The sequence below is a fragment of the Pleurodeles waltl genome, chromosome 3_1, assembly GCF_031143425.1.
Source record: "Pleurodeles waltl isolate 20211129_DDA chromosome 3_1, aPleWal1.hap1.20221129, whole genome shotgun sequence".
Classification (NCBI taxonomy): domain Eukaryota; kingdom Metazoa; phylum Chordata; class Amphibia; order Caudata; family Salamandridae; genus Pleurodeles; species Pleurodeles waltl.
Window position 1 is genome coordinate 106,027,308 of NC_090440.1, and position 13,239 is coordinate 106,040,546.

Consider the following 13,239-nt stretch of genomic DNA (forward strand, 5'->3'; position numbering starts at 1 on the left):
CTCATGGTGAGACCTTTCACTGGCTGTGGGTGTTCTTATGGCCCTGGCAGCACACTTAACAATCTGGACCTGCCCCAATCCCTGATCGTTCATATCGACTTAAATGTAATTGACATGTGGCATATCCTAAGCATGGCAATGTTATGATCTGATATGGATGTTGACATTGTTAATGTGTCCTGCTGATGTTGGGTAATGTGTGTTACATTGGATTGCCCTGATAGTTGTATCAGTGTCCTATTTCGTCCTCTGACTGTGCAGGTGTATTTCAGTGACCAGTTACATGTGTCCCCTGCTCAATGCTGTTGTCTGAACAGTATGACATTTGTGATGTTGCCTTGTTACCCAGGCACAGGATGGACCCTGACATATGCAGCATGGGTGTGTCCTTAGTGCTGTGTCACTCCTATTGTTGTTTACTTTGGCTGATGTTTGTGACAACTATGGGCATTGACATTTGACAGTACTGGGGCCTTTGTCTTGTTTCAGGAGATTGTTGCAGATGTCATCCTCACCCCCTAATTTAGGTATGTATGTTCCATGGGGAGGTTACTGCCATTGGCTACTTGAGCTGCACACAGATCAGAGGTGGTAGTGGCAACTGTTTTTGCAGTTACATAGCAGTTGTCGGTTTGGCTAGAGGATTGCTAATAGGGCCCTAGTTAATGTAGGAGGTATGTTGGCTGACGAGTGCCAGGATGTCAGTTTGACGTAGTGGCCTTCCCTCCTGTTGTGGCTTTCCCTTTGCTCCATCGTTGGCATGACAGCATGCCCCCATGGGACTGTTGTTGGTGTTGTGTAATGGTGTGCCCCAGGTCTTCTCAGAATGGGCCATGCCCCCCTGCCGTGCCCCTTTACCCATGCCACTCCATGTGTATGATGACTTACATGCAATGTGTAGTAGGTATTTCCCCCCCCCCCCGGTTGCAGTTGACATTAGTGCTTTTTAATTCCCCATGCGACTTACCCTGCATGTGCGTTGTCTCCTGGTAGTCTGCGCTGTCCTGTCCTTGAATCCCTGTGACGATCTCCTCAGGGATGCCGGCTGCGACCATCTCCTCCATGTGGTCCAGGGCCTCCTGGTGTGCTGGACTCCCCCCTCCAGTCTGCAGTGCTGCCTTCCTGTTCCTTGCCATCTTTTCCTTGGTCCTGCGTTTGCAGTCATGCCAGTGTTTTTTGCACTTGATGACTGTTCTGCGTACTTCAGCCACACTGTTAATCTTGTCGACAATTTGTTGCCATATAGCCTCTCTCCTACTGATTGGCAACTTTGAGGTGACAAACAGTTGGTGCTGGTGTTCCGTCACCTCTTTAACCAGGATTTCCTGCTCCTCTGCACTGAAGCGACACTTTCTTTTCTTCTTAAAAGTGTCCTGGTTCTTGTGTGGGTCCTCCTGGCTGGTTCCTGGTCTGCTGTCATCTTCCTGGGGACTGTAGTGGCATCTGGGATCCATTTTGGCTCTCCTCTGGTGAACTGGCAGTGTTCCCGGGTTTTTTTGACGCTATTGCGTCAAAAAACGGCACATATCCGGTTTGCGGGGTCGTAAATCGACCCACAGGCATTTCCGCCGCGTTAACGTCGTTTTCCTTTACGACTTGACGCCGTGGTGTTTTGCGTCAAAAAGTATAAATATAATGGTATTTTGTAAGTTTGCGCAGATTTTGCGTAAAAAAACTACAAAAATGCGGCGCTAAAAAAGTATAAATATGGGCCTTATTGTTTGTGGGAACATCTGGTCCCCCTGTTGGATTTTACTCTATGAAGGTGCCTATTATTTTCAATTCTACCGGCCTCATTAACAAAGAGTCATGGCGGAGCCCCCACACTCACAGTGGAGTTTGTGCACTTGGGGCCGAATCTCCGCACAGCAGTTCTATTTAAGTTGATTCCACCAGGACAGGCTCTTTGTGAATTGGGCCCAAATAATTAGATCAACATGGAAGAAGAAAGTGATCTGACATCAATGTTTTTAAATTGTGTAAATGTAGGACAAATTTCAAATTAACATATTTTTTAAGAGATAGCTATGGCTGTCTGGGATTATTTTAGGGCCTGATTTAGCTATTGGCGGTCAGGGTAACTCCGTCACAAAGCTGGCGGATACCCCGTCTGCCAAAATCTAAATCGCATTATGTCCAATGGGATTTAGATTTCGGCGGATGGAATATCTGTCACCGGAGTAAACCCTCAGCCAATATCTAAATCAGGCCATAGTCTAGATAGGCAGCAGCTTCATCCGTATAAATCAGGGAAGGTTGGAGCACAAACTCGTTGAGTAAAAACATATTTTACAACAAACAACTGATATTTCACACACTATAAGCTTAAGTGTTTGAAGTAAATGTTTTATATTTTACGTTTCACGGATTAATCAGACGGCAGCGTGATAGACAGCACGCTTCTATGCTAATTAACCCAAGAATATGAGGTCAGGAAGCAAAACCTTCCATTTACCATCAAAGCATATCACTTACTGTCAACGAATGTAGAAGCCCTGCGCCCAGAAAGCAACGGGTCACAGAAATCCATTTCACTGGGCTGTATTAATAAAATTAATTAACTTCTTTCCCTCTGTTATAGTCTGTTCACTCTCAACCTTGTACGTATTTGAGGGAAGTGGAGCGTCTGTTTACCACCATGTGTTCACCAGAAAACAGTCCAGAAGGAGAAGGGACGGATGTGCTAATTGGCATATCGGGCACTGGATCAACTTTTATTGTATTTGTAATTTTAATTACAAATGTTGAGATAGTGACAGAACTCGTGTTAAATCAATTTATAAAAAAATAAAAAGAAGAAAGATATATTTAAAATGATTTGATGGGTGTGTGTTAAACTGAAACTGACTTAAAATCAGGCACCACCTCCCAGTAGGTCATGGGGCATCCTCCATACCATGTATTTTGGAAATTGAGTAAAGATGGAGCATGGAGGTGTTGGAATGCAACACCAGATTCTCGGTGAAATAAAGGATAAGCTTTTGTTCTCGTTCTGTCCTTTCTCCTAGTCTTGGACTTGGGTCTGACACGACATCATTGCTGTATGTGCTGCCTTCTCTACCAGAGAGCTAGATTCCATCTGTCAGGTAGGGTGGCAAATTGAACATCATTGCTTTGAAGGCGATTCAGAAAATTTTGGACGAAATGCAGACCGGTAAGGTGATGATGATTATGAAGAAATTTGTGAAGCATTCGAATGCCCCCAGGATAAAGAGAGGTAATGATTGTCAGAAAGGGGAAAGTCTACACAGTAAGGCAACTAAGAAGTGAACAGCCTTGTTTTAAGCATCTTTCTGAAGGTAAGTAAGGAAGAGGCTGATTTGAGATTGATTGGGAGGCTATTCCATTGCAGGGAAGTGCATCTGACAAAGCCTCTGTCCCCCCAAGAGGCACGCTTGAAAGATGGCACTGTTCGTAAAGTTCATGTGGGTTGATACCAAGTAAAACCTTGGTGCAGATATATTGAGCTAGTTCCATACAAAGCCTTGAAGGCTATACAAAGGGTTTTGAAAGTTATACAATGTTTAGCTGAGAGCCAAAGCAGTGCCTTCAGAGCAGATTCGAACTTAGGCATCTGAAATAAAAGCCTGGCTGCTGAATTCTGCAGAATTTGTAGCTGGTTCAACAAGCCACTTTCCAGATTTTGTTATGGCCCATTGCAATAATGTAACCTAGCCAGTACTAGAGCTGAGACCACAGTTTTCTGGAGAGCTGAAGGAATGAAATGCATGATCTTCCTTACCATTTTTAGCAACCAGAAGGAAGAAGAGATGCTGGCATTAACTTGATTTTTAAAAGTGAGCTTGTCATCAATGATGACACCCAGGTTCTTCAACTTTTTCATTTGGCATGAGAAGGGCTCCAAGATCTGGAGACCACCAGACTGGGGACCAGAAAGATGGATTGTTCCCTAATAAAAGCACTACTGTCTTAGATTAATTCAAATTGAATCAGTTGCTGCCCCTCCAGCTACCTGCGGACATACAGTTCTGAAATCTCTCCCCGGCGGTCTATGAGGGAGACCAAAATCTGGGTGTCGCCGGCGTAAGATACCAATGAAAACCCAAATGACTTGATCAGCGAGGCAAGGGGAGTCACACATAAATTAAATAGGGTAGGGCTTAGTGACGAGCCCGGAGGAACCCCCCAGGACAGAAAGAATGGCTCAGAAGTGAGCTCCTCTTGTGACACCGTTTGCACCTGACCAGACAGGATTACAAATTTACCTAGCTGGTCAACCAAAAAAATCATGGCTGACCGTATCGAAAGCTGTGGATAGATCAAGGAGAATAAGAGCTACTCTTCCTCCTCTGTCCAACGTTAATCTGTCCTCTTCAGTAGCCATGATCAATGCCCACTCAGTACTATGGAAGCTCCTAAACCCAAATTGGGTATCATCCAAAGATTGTTACTTTCTATGAAAGAGGTCAGCTGCTGGTTCATAGCTTTCTCAACGGTTTTGTCTGGCAAAATGAAATGAGAGATAGGCTGGTAGCTGTTAGTGTCAAGAGGATTAAGATTAGCTTTTTTTAATAGAGGGAGAATTGAGGCAGACTTCCACACTTTGGGGAAGGATCCAGATTTAAACATTTGATTATAAATTTCAGTCAGAAAAGTAGCAAATGAGCACAACTGGAGGACAGGGATCCAGTGGATCCAGCGGAGACCCAGATCTGGTGGTAAGAATGGCATGTTTTACTTGATCTGCTGTAAGCAATGTGAATTCTTCCAAGAACAAGGATGATGAGACTGTCAGTATTTTAATATTATCCATAGCAGTTTTGGTTTGATTCGAGGAAAATTTGGCCCATTGGATTGCCTAGATGTGCAGATTGAATTCGTCATACTTTCCCTGTCCTGTGATGAGGTTTTTTGAGAACCAAAGGCCAGGGCACACCCAAAATGTAACCTCGTATGGTAGATCCAAGTGGTGCTTCAGGAATTAAACCAAAGTCCGGCAAGTAGGTGACACTCGAAATTTATTGCAGGTGATTCCAATAAAGTGATCAAATTCAAATACAAGTCCAAACAGCAAAGAAACAGCCGACACGTGTTTCGTCTTCAAGACTTTGTCAAGGCTTAAAATGGTTCAATTACAACCTTGCCGGACGCGTCTGTGTGTGTGAAGTAAGTGTGTTTTCCAGTGGGTTTTCCTCTGATACCTGAGGTGGCAGGTGTACGGCTACCCTGGCACCCACTACTAGCTGTTGCTCGTAAAGGACTATCATTAACGAACATTCGATAAACCTTGTCGATGTGCGAACACCTGAGGCATTCCCCACCTGCGCTTTTGTTGTAATTTCAATGAGTTTTTTTGAGACCTGATTAATGATGTCCCAGGTAAGGCAGAGGGTACTGGGCTTGAGGGAGTTGTTTTCAACAGGTGTTCTTGGGTCACAGTATTAGTGAACCCTGAACTGACTGAAAAGGTATGCCCTTTGAACCTGACAGTCTCAGGATAGCAGGGTAAAGCAGTCCAGCTCCAACTCAAGGAAGTGATTATGGTTAGATTTTCAGAATACAATAAACATAATATCACTGAAATGAGTGATTGTCAGTCAGTGCTTTACTTTATAATAAGAGAAGTATATTAAAATACATAAGCAAAAATGCATGAACAAAAACAAATAGATCTCTTTGTCCTCTTCCTGGCCAGATATTAGTGTTAAAACGTTATAAAAAGAAACACATGCTCAGTGGTACTCACTGGGGCTTGTTCAGCTCTCCAGACTCGTAACTTCGGAAATTCAGCAGCTACCAAAAGGTGCAATACCAATCTCAGGGCCTCATTTAATAAGTTTTGGTGCAGGGCAGCACCACAAGCCTTTTAGCTGTACTGTCCTGGTTCAGAACAAAAGAACAGGAATGTGCCATATCTTACAGATATGGCACATTCCTGTCCTTGTCCCCTGCGCTGGCACACAAATTGCTGCCTAGCGCCAATTTGGGCACCCTTGCATCACGGTGGAAGGGTGCCTGCATTGCAGGGATGATTGTTTATGTGCAGGAAGGGACGCCTTCCTGCACATAAACAATCATTAATGGCACGTTCCTCTTTCTGTGTGTGCTGCAGAATACAGCACACATAAAAAAAGGAAAAAACATGGAGAAATAAAGTTATTTCTCCCCTTTGCACCACTTTAACCCCACTTCTGACATGGCACAGAAATCAGACACATTCCCAGACTTGTAAATCTGGGAATGCATCAGATTCCATTGGATTCCATGGGTGTTGCATGGTAACACCCACAGCAACATCCATGGAACACCCCTTTCATGCAGTGTTATGTGTGAAAGTGGTCATATTTACAAGGCCTTGAAAAGCCATGCAAGGTGGCTTTGTGTGGCCTTGCAAATGTGGATCTGCACACTGTGCCACCAGAGCATAAACAAATTGATGCTCCGGTGGAGCAGTGTGCCTCTAGGGCCTCGTAAATTAGGCTTTTAGTCCCACACATTTTGCACTTCAAGGTCACTTCAAAGACATAATCAATCTATTTGGAGAGATTTGTGTGTGGTTCAAGTTACTGGTACTTTTATGAGCTTTCATTATAATGGCCCAAAATTCTCAGCAGACCCAAAAAAGCCTTGCCAAGGGCACAATAAACTTTCTCTGATTCTGTTTTTCTTCCTTATCGAGTCTAGGCCAGGTGAAAGTCAAAAGTTCAGGCCAACCACAATGGAGTGGGTCGAGTACAAGGACCAGGTTAGCTTCACAAGTCTGGAACTAAGAGTTCTGTCCGTGTTTGAGAGGGCCATGAGGAGGAGGCTAGTGACACGAGTAGCCAGTCAAGTGTCACAGTGGAACATGGCTGTAGCGCGAACAGCTGGTCATTGCTGGAGCTTCATGTTGGTTGATCTTCGCAGACGGTCAATGTCAGCGCAAACTGCAATTCTCTATTTGCCATTTGATGCAGATGGTCTGTCGGTGTGAAGAGCAGGTCCCACTGGAGCTTCGCATTGGGTGTCATCACAAGCCATTGATACTAAGTGCAAAGAGGTCACTTTGCAGTGGCAGGAAGACAACAACTCAGGAGAAGTTCCCACTGATGCCAGCCAAGGGTCCAGTACCTGGGGTGCACCTCCTGGGGAATCAGAACTCCAGGAGAGGGCTCAGCCAGGTCCAGACAGGGCCAGTTATTGATGGGCAGCTGGGAAGTTGCAGGTAGGCCTCTGGAATCTTGCTGTGCCAACTGGGAAGATGCAGGGAGGGCTCTGGAATGTTGGTGGGTCACTATAGCTCATGCAGGGGGTCAGCCAGCTGATCATTGGAGTCGCTCTCGGTAGCCGTGGTTCAAGGCAGGTTGGCCCAATCTTCCTTCTTCAGTCAGCAGGGCAGTCTCTCTTTCTCTGACAACAGAGCAGTCCTTCTTCTAAATCTTCCAAGGAGAATAATTATTTTGATGAGAGGTTCTGAAGGTCCACTTTTATAACTTGTGCTAGCTTTAGGGCCTGATTCACAAAGGTAAACTTAGATGTTTTGTCTAAACTTAGACCAATCGTCTAAGTTCACAACGTTGGAAATTCACAAAGGGAATTTACGAGTACTATGTTTAGGTCTGTACTTGGGGCGGATCTCCGCCCCGAGTGTGGATCCCAGAATACAATCACACTCTACGTTAGGTGAAAAGTAACATGTATATGCATTACAGACACAAAAAGTACTAGATACACTAAGGCCCTCATTCTGATTCTGGCGGGCGGCGGAGGCCGCCCGCCAGAATTCCGCCCTCCAAAATACCGCGCCGCGGTCAAAAGACCGCGGCGGGTATTTAAAGTTTTCCCCTGGGCTGGCGGGCGGCCGCCAAAAGGCCGCCCGCCAGCCCAGGGGAAAACGACCTTCCCACGAGGATGCCGGCTCGTAATCGAGCCGGCGGAGTGGGAAGGTGCGACGGGTGCATTTGCACCCGTCGCGTATTTCACTGTCTGCCAAGCAGACAGTGAAATACTTGTAGGGGCCCTCTTACGGGGGCCCCTGCAGTGCCCATGCCATTGGCATGGGCACTGCAGGGGCCCCCAGGGGCCCCGCGACTCCCCCTCCCGCCATCCGGTTCCCGGCGGGAGAACCGCCAGGAACTGGATGGCGGGAGGGGGAGTCGGAATCCCCAAGCCGGCGCAGCAAGCTGCGCCGGCTTGGAGGATTCCTGGGGGCAGCGGGAAACCGGCGGGAGACCGCCGGTTTCCCTTTACTGACCGCGGCTAAGCCACCGCGGTCAGAATGCCCCGCGGGGCACCGCCGGCCTGTCGGCGGTGCCACCGCGTCCCGCGGCCCTGGCGGTTCTATACCGCCAGGGTCGTAATGAGGGCCTAAGTAAGTTGCTGTTAAATAACTGAAAATTATAACCATACATGGTGAGAAACTATACATGGCACGGGAATCTTAATACCCACTGCTGTACGTTCCCTTAGTAATGCAAAGGGCCAATGGTGCTCAAAGTTGCTAGAATAAAAAAAAAAGCAATGAAGCTCTTAAAATGGTTATATTTATTGGTATGGATTTTATTACCTTCTTAGAAATCTTAGTATATATGATCTCTTTCTGTCAAAGCTCTTTATTTATTTATTTTATTGATTTATTTCCAAAATCTAAATTATACATAAATTAAAATTAAAGGCCCAATTAACAAACTACATTTGGTAGTGTGGAAAGTAGTACTACAGTAGTACTGCTTACTAACTATAAAATGCAATTAACACACTTATGAAATTGCAGCATGGTCTGAATCCTAATCCTGTACCTTGGTGGTGTCTGCTTTCTAGATGATTTTTCAACAAATGCGAGGTGGGTCACAGGATGAAATTTTCCCTGGTCATTGATGATTGGTAATGTCTTGAGGGTGTCCAGGAAGATGTCCTAAGCCAGAGAGGCATTGACGATGTAAGGAAAGTGTGTGGAAGTTTCCACTTGCAGAGATTTGATGATGGGCGCAAAAACTACATCACATTTGTAGTCAGTGAATTTGATTGAGTTCTGAATGCTTGAGAGGTCTTTGTGAGAAATAGTGTTGAAGTGTTTCCAGTTAGTGGTAGGGTGCCTGGGTGTAGTTGTCAGTGTGCATGAGGGTGATGAATGGGTGATGTTGTATCTGAATTTATTGATCCTATCTATAAAGAAGAGATTGCTAGTGCCTCATGTCCTGACTGATGCTGGGACAACATTTTCCAGGAAGGGGCTGACACACTGTTTCATGGCCTTAAAGAGGGATTTGCTTCTGTTAATTGCTCTGTTCCTGTAGCAAGTGGCTGCTTCTTTGGTGACAGTTAGAGCAGAGTGCATTTAGTGGGGTAAAACGTTCCTGGCATTTTCTTCATTTTCTCTCCTGTCTTTGTCTGCCATGCCTGTTTTGCGTAAGCTCTTGGGTGAACTGTTAGCTCAGGCTTCGAGGCACTAGTTTCCAAAGGAGCATAGCTTTGTATGTGATCCTACAGAGTGATGTTGTAGATGCTAAGAAAGAAGGTAACATTGTTCTTTGCATACTTCTAGATGGATATCCTAGAAGGAGCGGAAGACAACTATATCCATTTTCTGCTTCCCTTCGTATAGTGGAGTGGCTTGTGTGATGGTGAAGGCAATGGAGAGATAATCGACCAGGAAGATGGATGGCTGGCAATGACTACTGGAGGATGCAGAAAATATGCAGTTCGGTGTGTTGCCTTTGGAGTGGGTTGTCTTGATTATATTTTGTTTTATTTCTAGGGTTTTGAGTTGAGTTGAAGGAGTCCTTCATAGTTTTGGTGCTGGAGACACTGGGCAGATAAAGTCTCTGAAGAAGGTTGGATGGTACTGTTGCACAGAGGCAGAGGTGATGAGGTCTGATATTTATGTTGTGAAGTCCTTATGCATTCCTGTTGATCTGTAAATGAGATGAAAGGAAGGTATCTTGCTGGTTTGGAGAGCAAAGTGTCAGGAGAAGAGTTCATGTTTAAGATAGTCTGACTGTGAGTCCCCCTCCAGCTTTTCCTGTGCATGTGTTTTGTCCATATGTTGGATGCTGTTTACTGAGGGCAAGAGGATGTCAAGAATATGTGTGGAGAAAGGTGTTAGGTTTCTGTGATGAAAGGTGTTTGTTGATATTTGTTAATGTTAGGGATGTGATTTATTGCTCAATGTGCCATGGGGAGCATGAGTTGAAAATGTAGTAAAGTGAGTGGTGTGCATGTGTTCTGGTGAGTGATTTGTGAATGAGGTTGTTGTTAAAATTTGGGATCTTGGTGTGTGAGTGTGAGTGATGTGTGTAATGGTGTTTGAGACACATGAAGGTGGGTGACTTACCTAGGCAGCAGTTATTCTGTCCTAGGCAATTTAGGTCCAACCATGATAAGATGCCCTTATCTTGGTTGCTCTTAGTTTGGGATGCCTGGGTGAGGGACTGCCTGGGGAGCAGGCCGTTTCAATGCTGAGGAGAGTGGGGAAAATGTATCAATGTCACTTTGCTTGCAGGTGGATGCTGGGAAATGCAGTGATGTCCCTTCCTGTTGTGGTGGATGCTGGAAATCCAGGGACGTCTTCTGGTTGAGAGACATAAAAACTGAGAAATGAAGTCTACAATTAAATATGGCTTTGGCTGGAAAACAGTGATGTCACTTCCCCTACAGATCTATGTTGAGAAATGCAACTACGTGTTGAGATGGATGCTGGAAAATGTGGAGATGTTTTCTTGTTGAAATGGTATGCTGGAAAGTAAAGCCTACTTGTCTGGCTTCTTCATTTACAGATGGTTATGGCAGCAAACGTGGGATGTCACCACCAGTGAAACAAAAAGGATGCTGAGAAATGCAGTGTAATAATTTCCTGTTGACTCTGATGCTCGGAGGTTGTGAATGTTTTATTGACATGGATGTGGGGAAATAATGATTGTCCTGTAAGTCATGTAGGACCTTTTGAAGACAATCTTTGGATTAGTGACAGTCAGTGAAGTGGTTACCAGAAACCAAATGGACTGCAATGAGCAGTGCATCTTTGAGGGGAGTGAGAGGAAGCAGACAGTCCCAAGAGGATAGTGTTGTCCCCATGTACTACTGACAGAATAAGTGTCTGCATATTCTGGCTAAAGTCAGAAGCAGAGAGCTGAGGCATGTTTTCAGGAAGTAGTACAAACTAAAAATAGTTTTCAGACTGCTGTTTACTGATGTGAAACAAGGCATTTAGGTAATAGTGGAGAACAGTTCTCCGAGACTTAACTGTAGAAGAAACAAGGAGAGTGCTGCCAAGAGTAGCCAGTGAAAGTTGTGTAGTTTCAGAGGATGCAGGTATGGGTATTTAATGAGAAAAGCTAAATTTTATAGGGGTTAAGCTTCAGCAAAAGAGCAAGCATCCAGTCCTTGATGACGGCAAGACAGCTGCTCACATGATAAATGTCTTTGAGAAAAGGCATAACTCCAGCTCATCCATATATTAATGGATAGAGATGCCCATGCCACAAATTAGATCTTCCAGTTGTTCCATATAGAAGTACAAAGTGATGGTATACTACAATTGAGCCTTCAGGCCCCAAAAGGCAAGGCGGTGACTGAGCATCTGTAGAGACCCACCTGTACATACTGGGAATCTATATAAGCTTCAGCAATTTTATGGAGCAACTCCTGCTCAGCAAAAACTCAAAGGGGCATATTTTCAAGAAATTGGCATAAGGCAGTGCAGCAAGTATTTTTGCTGAACTGCCCTATGACAATTTGAAAGGGCAGTAATGCACCGTATTTACAAGATACAGAATTTCCATCCTTTCCCCCTGTGCTAATGCACAATTTGCTACCTAGCCTCAACGTAGGCACCTTTGTACCATGGTGCAAGGGTGTCTGCGTTGTTGGCAGGATTGCTTTGTGCACTAAGGGACACCTTCCTGCACAAAATCAATCCTAAGAGGTGTTTTCCTCTTTCTATGTGTGCTGCACAATGCAGCACACATAGAAAAGGAGAAATAAAGATATTTCTCCTTGTTGCACCTGCCCTGTGGGGGCATATACTTTTGACTGATTCCTAGGTGTCCAGATCCTTGTAAATCTGGGAACGCGTCAAAACCCTTAGGTATTGCATGAGAACACCCACCACAATGCCCATGGAACATCTCCTTGATGCAGTGTAAGGCAACACAGCGACTTGTGCTGCATTGCCCTACACCATATGTACGAGGCCATGAAAATCCATGCAAAGTGGCTTTGTGTGGCCTCATGGATATGGGTTTGAACTCCGCACCACCAAAGCATCATAAAAAGTGACTCACTGGTGATACAAGGGACTAGAAAATATGGCCCTAAATCCAGTCATCAAAAATGGCAGAAGTGATTTAAATAGTGCTACATTAAACACATTATGATTATTGTTGTCACAATATTATTAGTAGTAGCATTGCATGGTTCATCCCTCATAGATGAGTAATCTTCTATTAAAACAGTGTGAAGTATTGAAATGTAAGTACATGAGATTTAACTGTGATAATATGTGGACACAAGCATGCTAGGCCATGCACAATCTGGATGCAGAATATACAGTGTATGAAAATAGTTTCATGGTGTCAGTGTTTTTTCTGCCCTGACACGACACCAATGTATGAATGCTAAAACATGCCAATATACACAATATAAAGATATTTAGAGTGTGCACCACAGCTTGGTAACTGTAAAGACTATTTTGGCTTTACACTTAAATATTAATGATGTTCGGGACATGAGGATTTAAAAAAACATCATGGTCTCCACATGATGTCTAATTCATAGAAAAAATCACATTAAACAATGATTAAATCACATGCATTGGTATACATATAAATAGGACAACGTACTGAAACTTTTTGTTAATATGAATTTTTGAGCATCCCATTGTTTCGGCCCAGATAAGGGGAGCCCTTGGCACACAAAATAGTCTGTATAAAAAAACTAATATTTGCGCTCAATGATGCCATCAATTACAAGACATTTTGGTCTACAATGCTGCCCTGCCATGCAAATGATTCACTCTCTTCGTCACTCTCATGTAACAAATCCAGCTCCATCCAGATATTGTGGATAGAGATGCCCATGCCAAAAATAATATCTTCCAGTTGCTCCATACAGAATTACAAAGTAGTGGTATACTAGTAGTGACTGAGCACCTGGAGAGACCCACCTGTACAAACTGGGAATGTGCATGAGCTCCACCAATTTTATGGTACAGCTCCTGATTACCAAAAACTCAAAGGGCTATATTTTTAAGGAATTGGCATAGGGCAGTGATGAAAGTATTTTTTCTGTGTTGCCCTACAC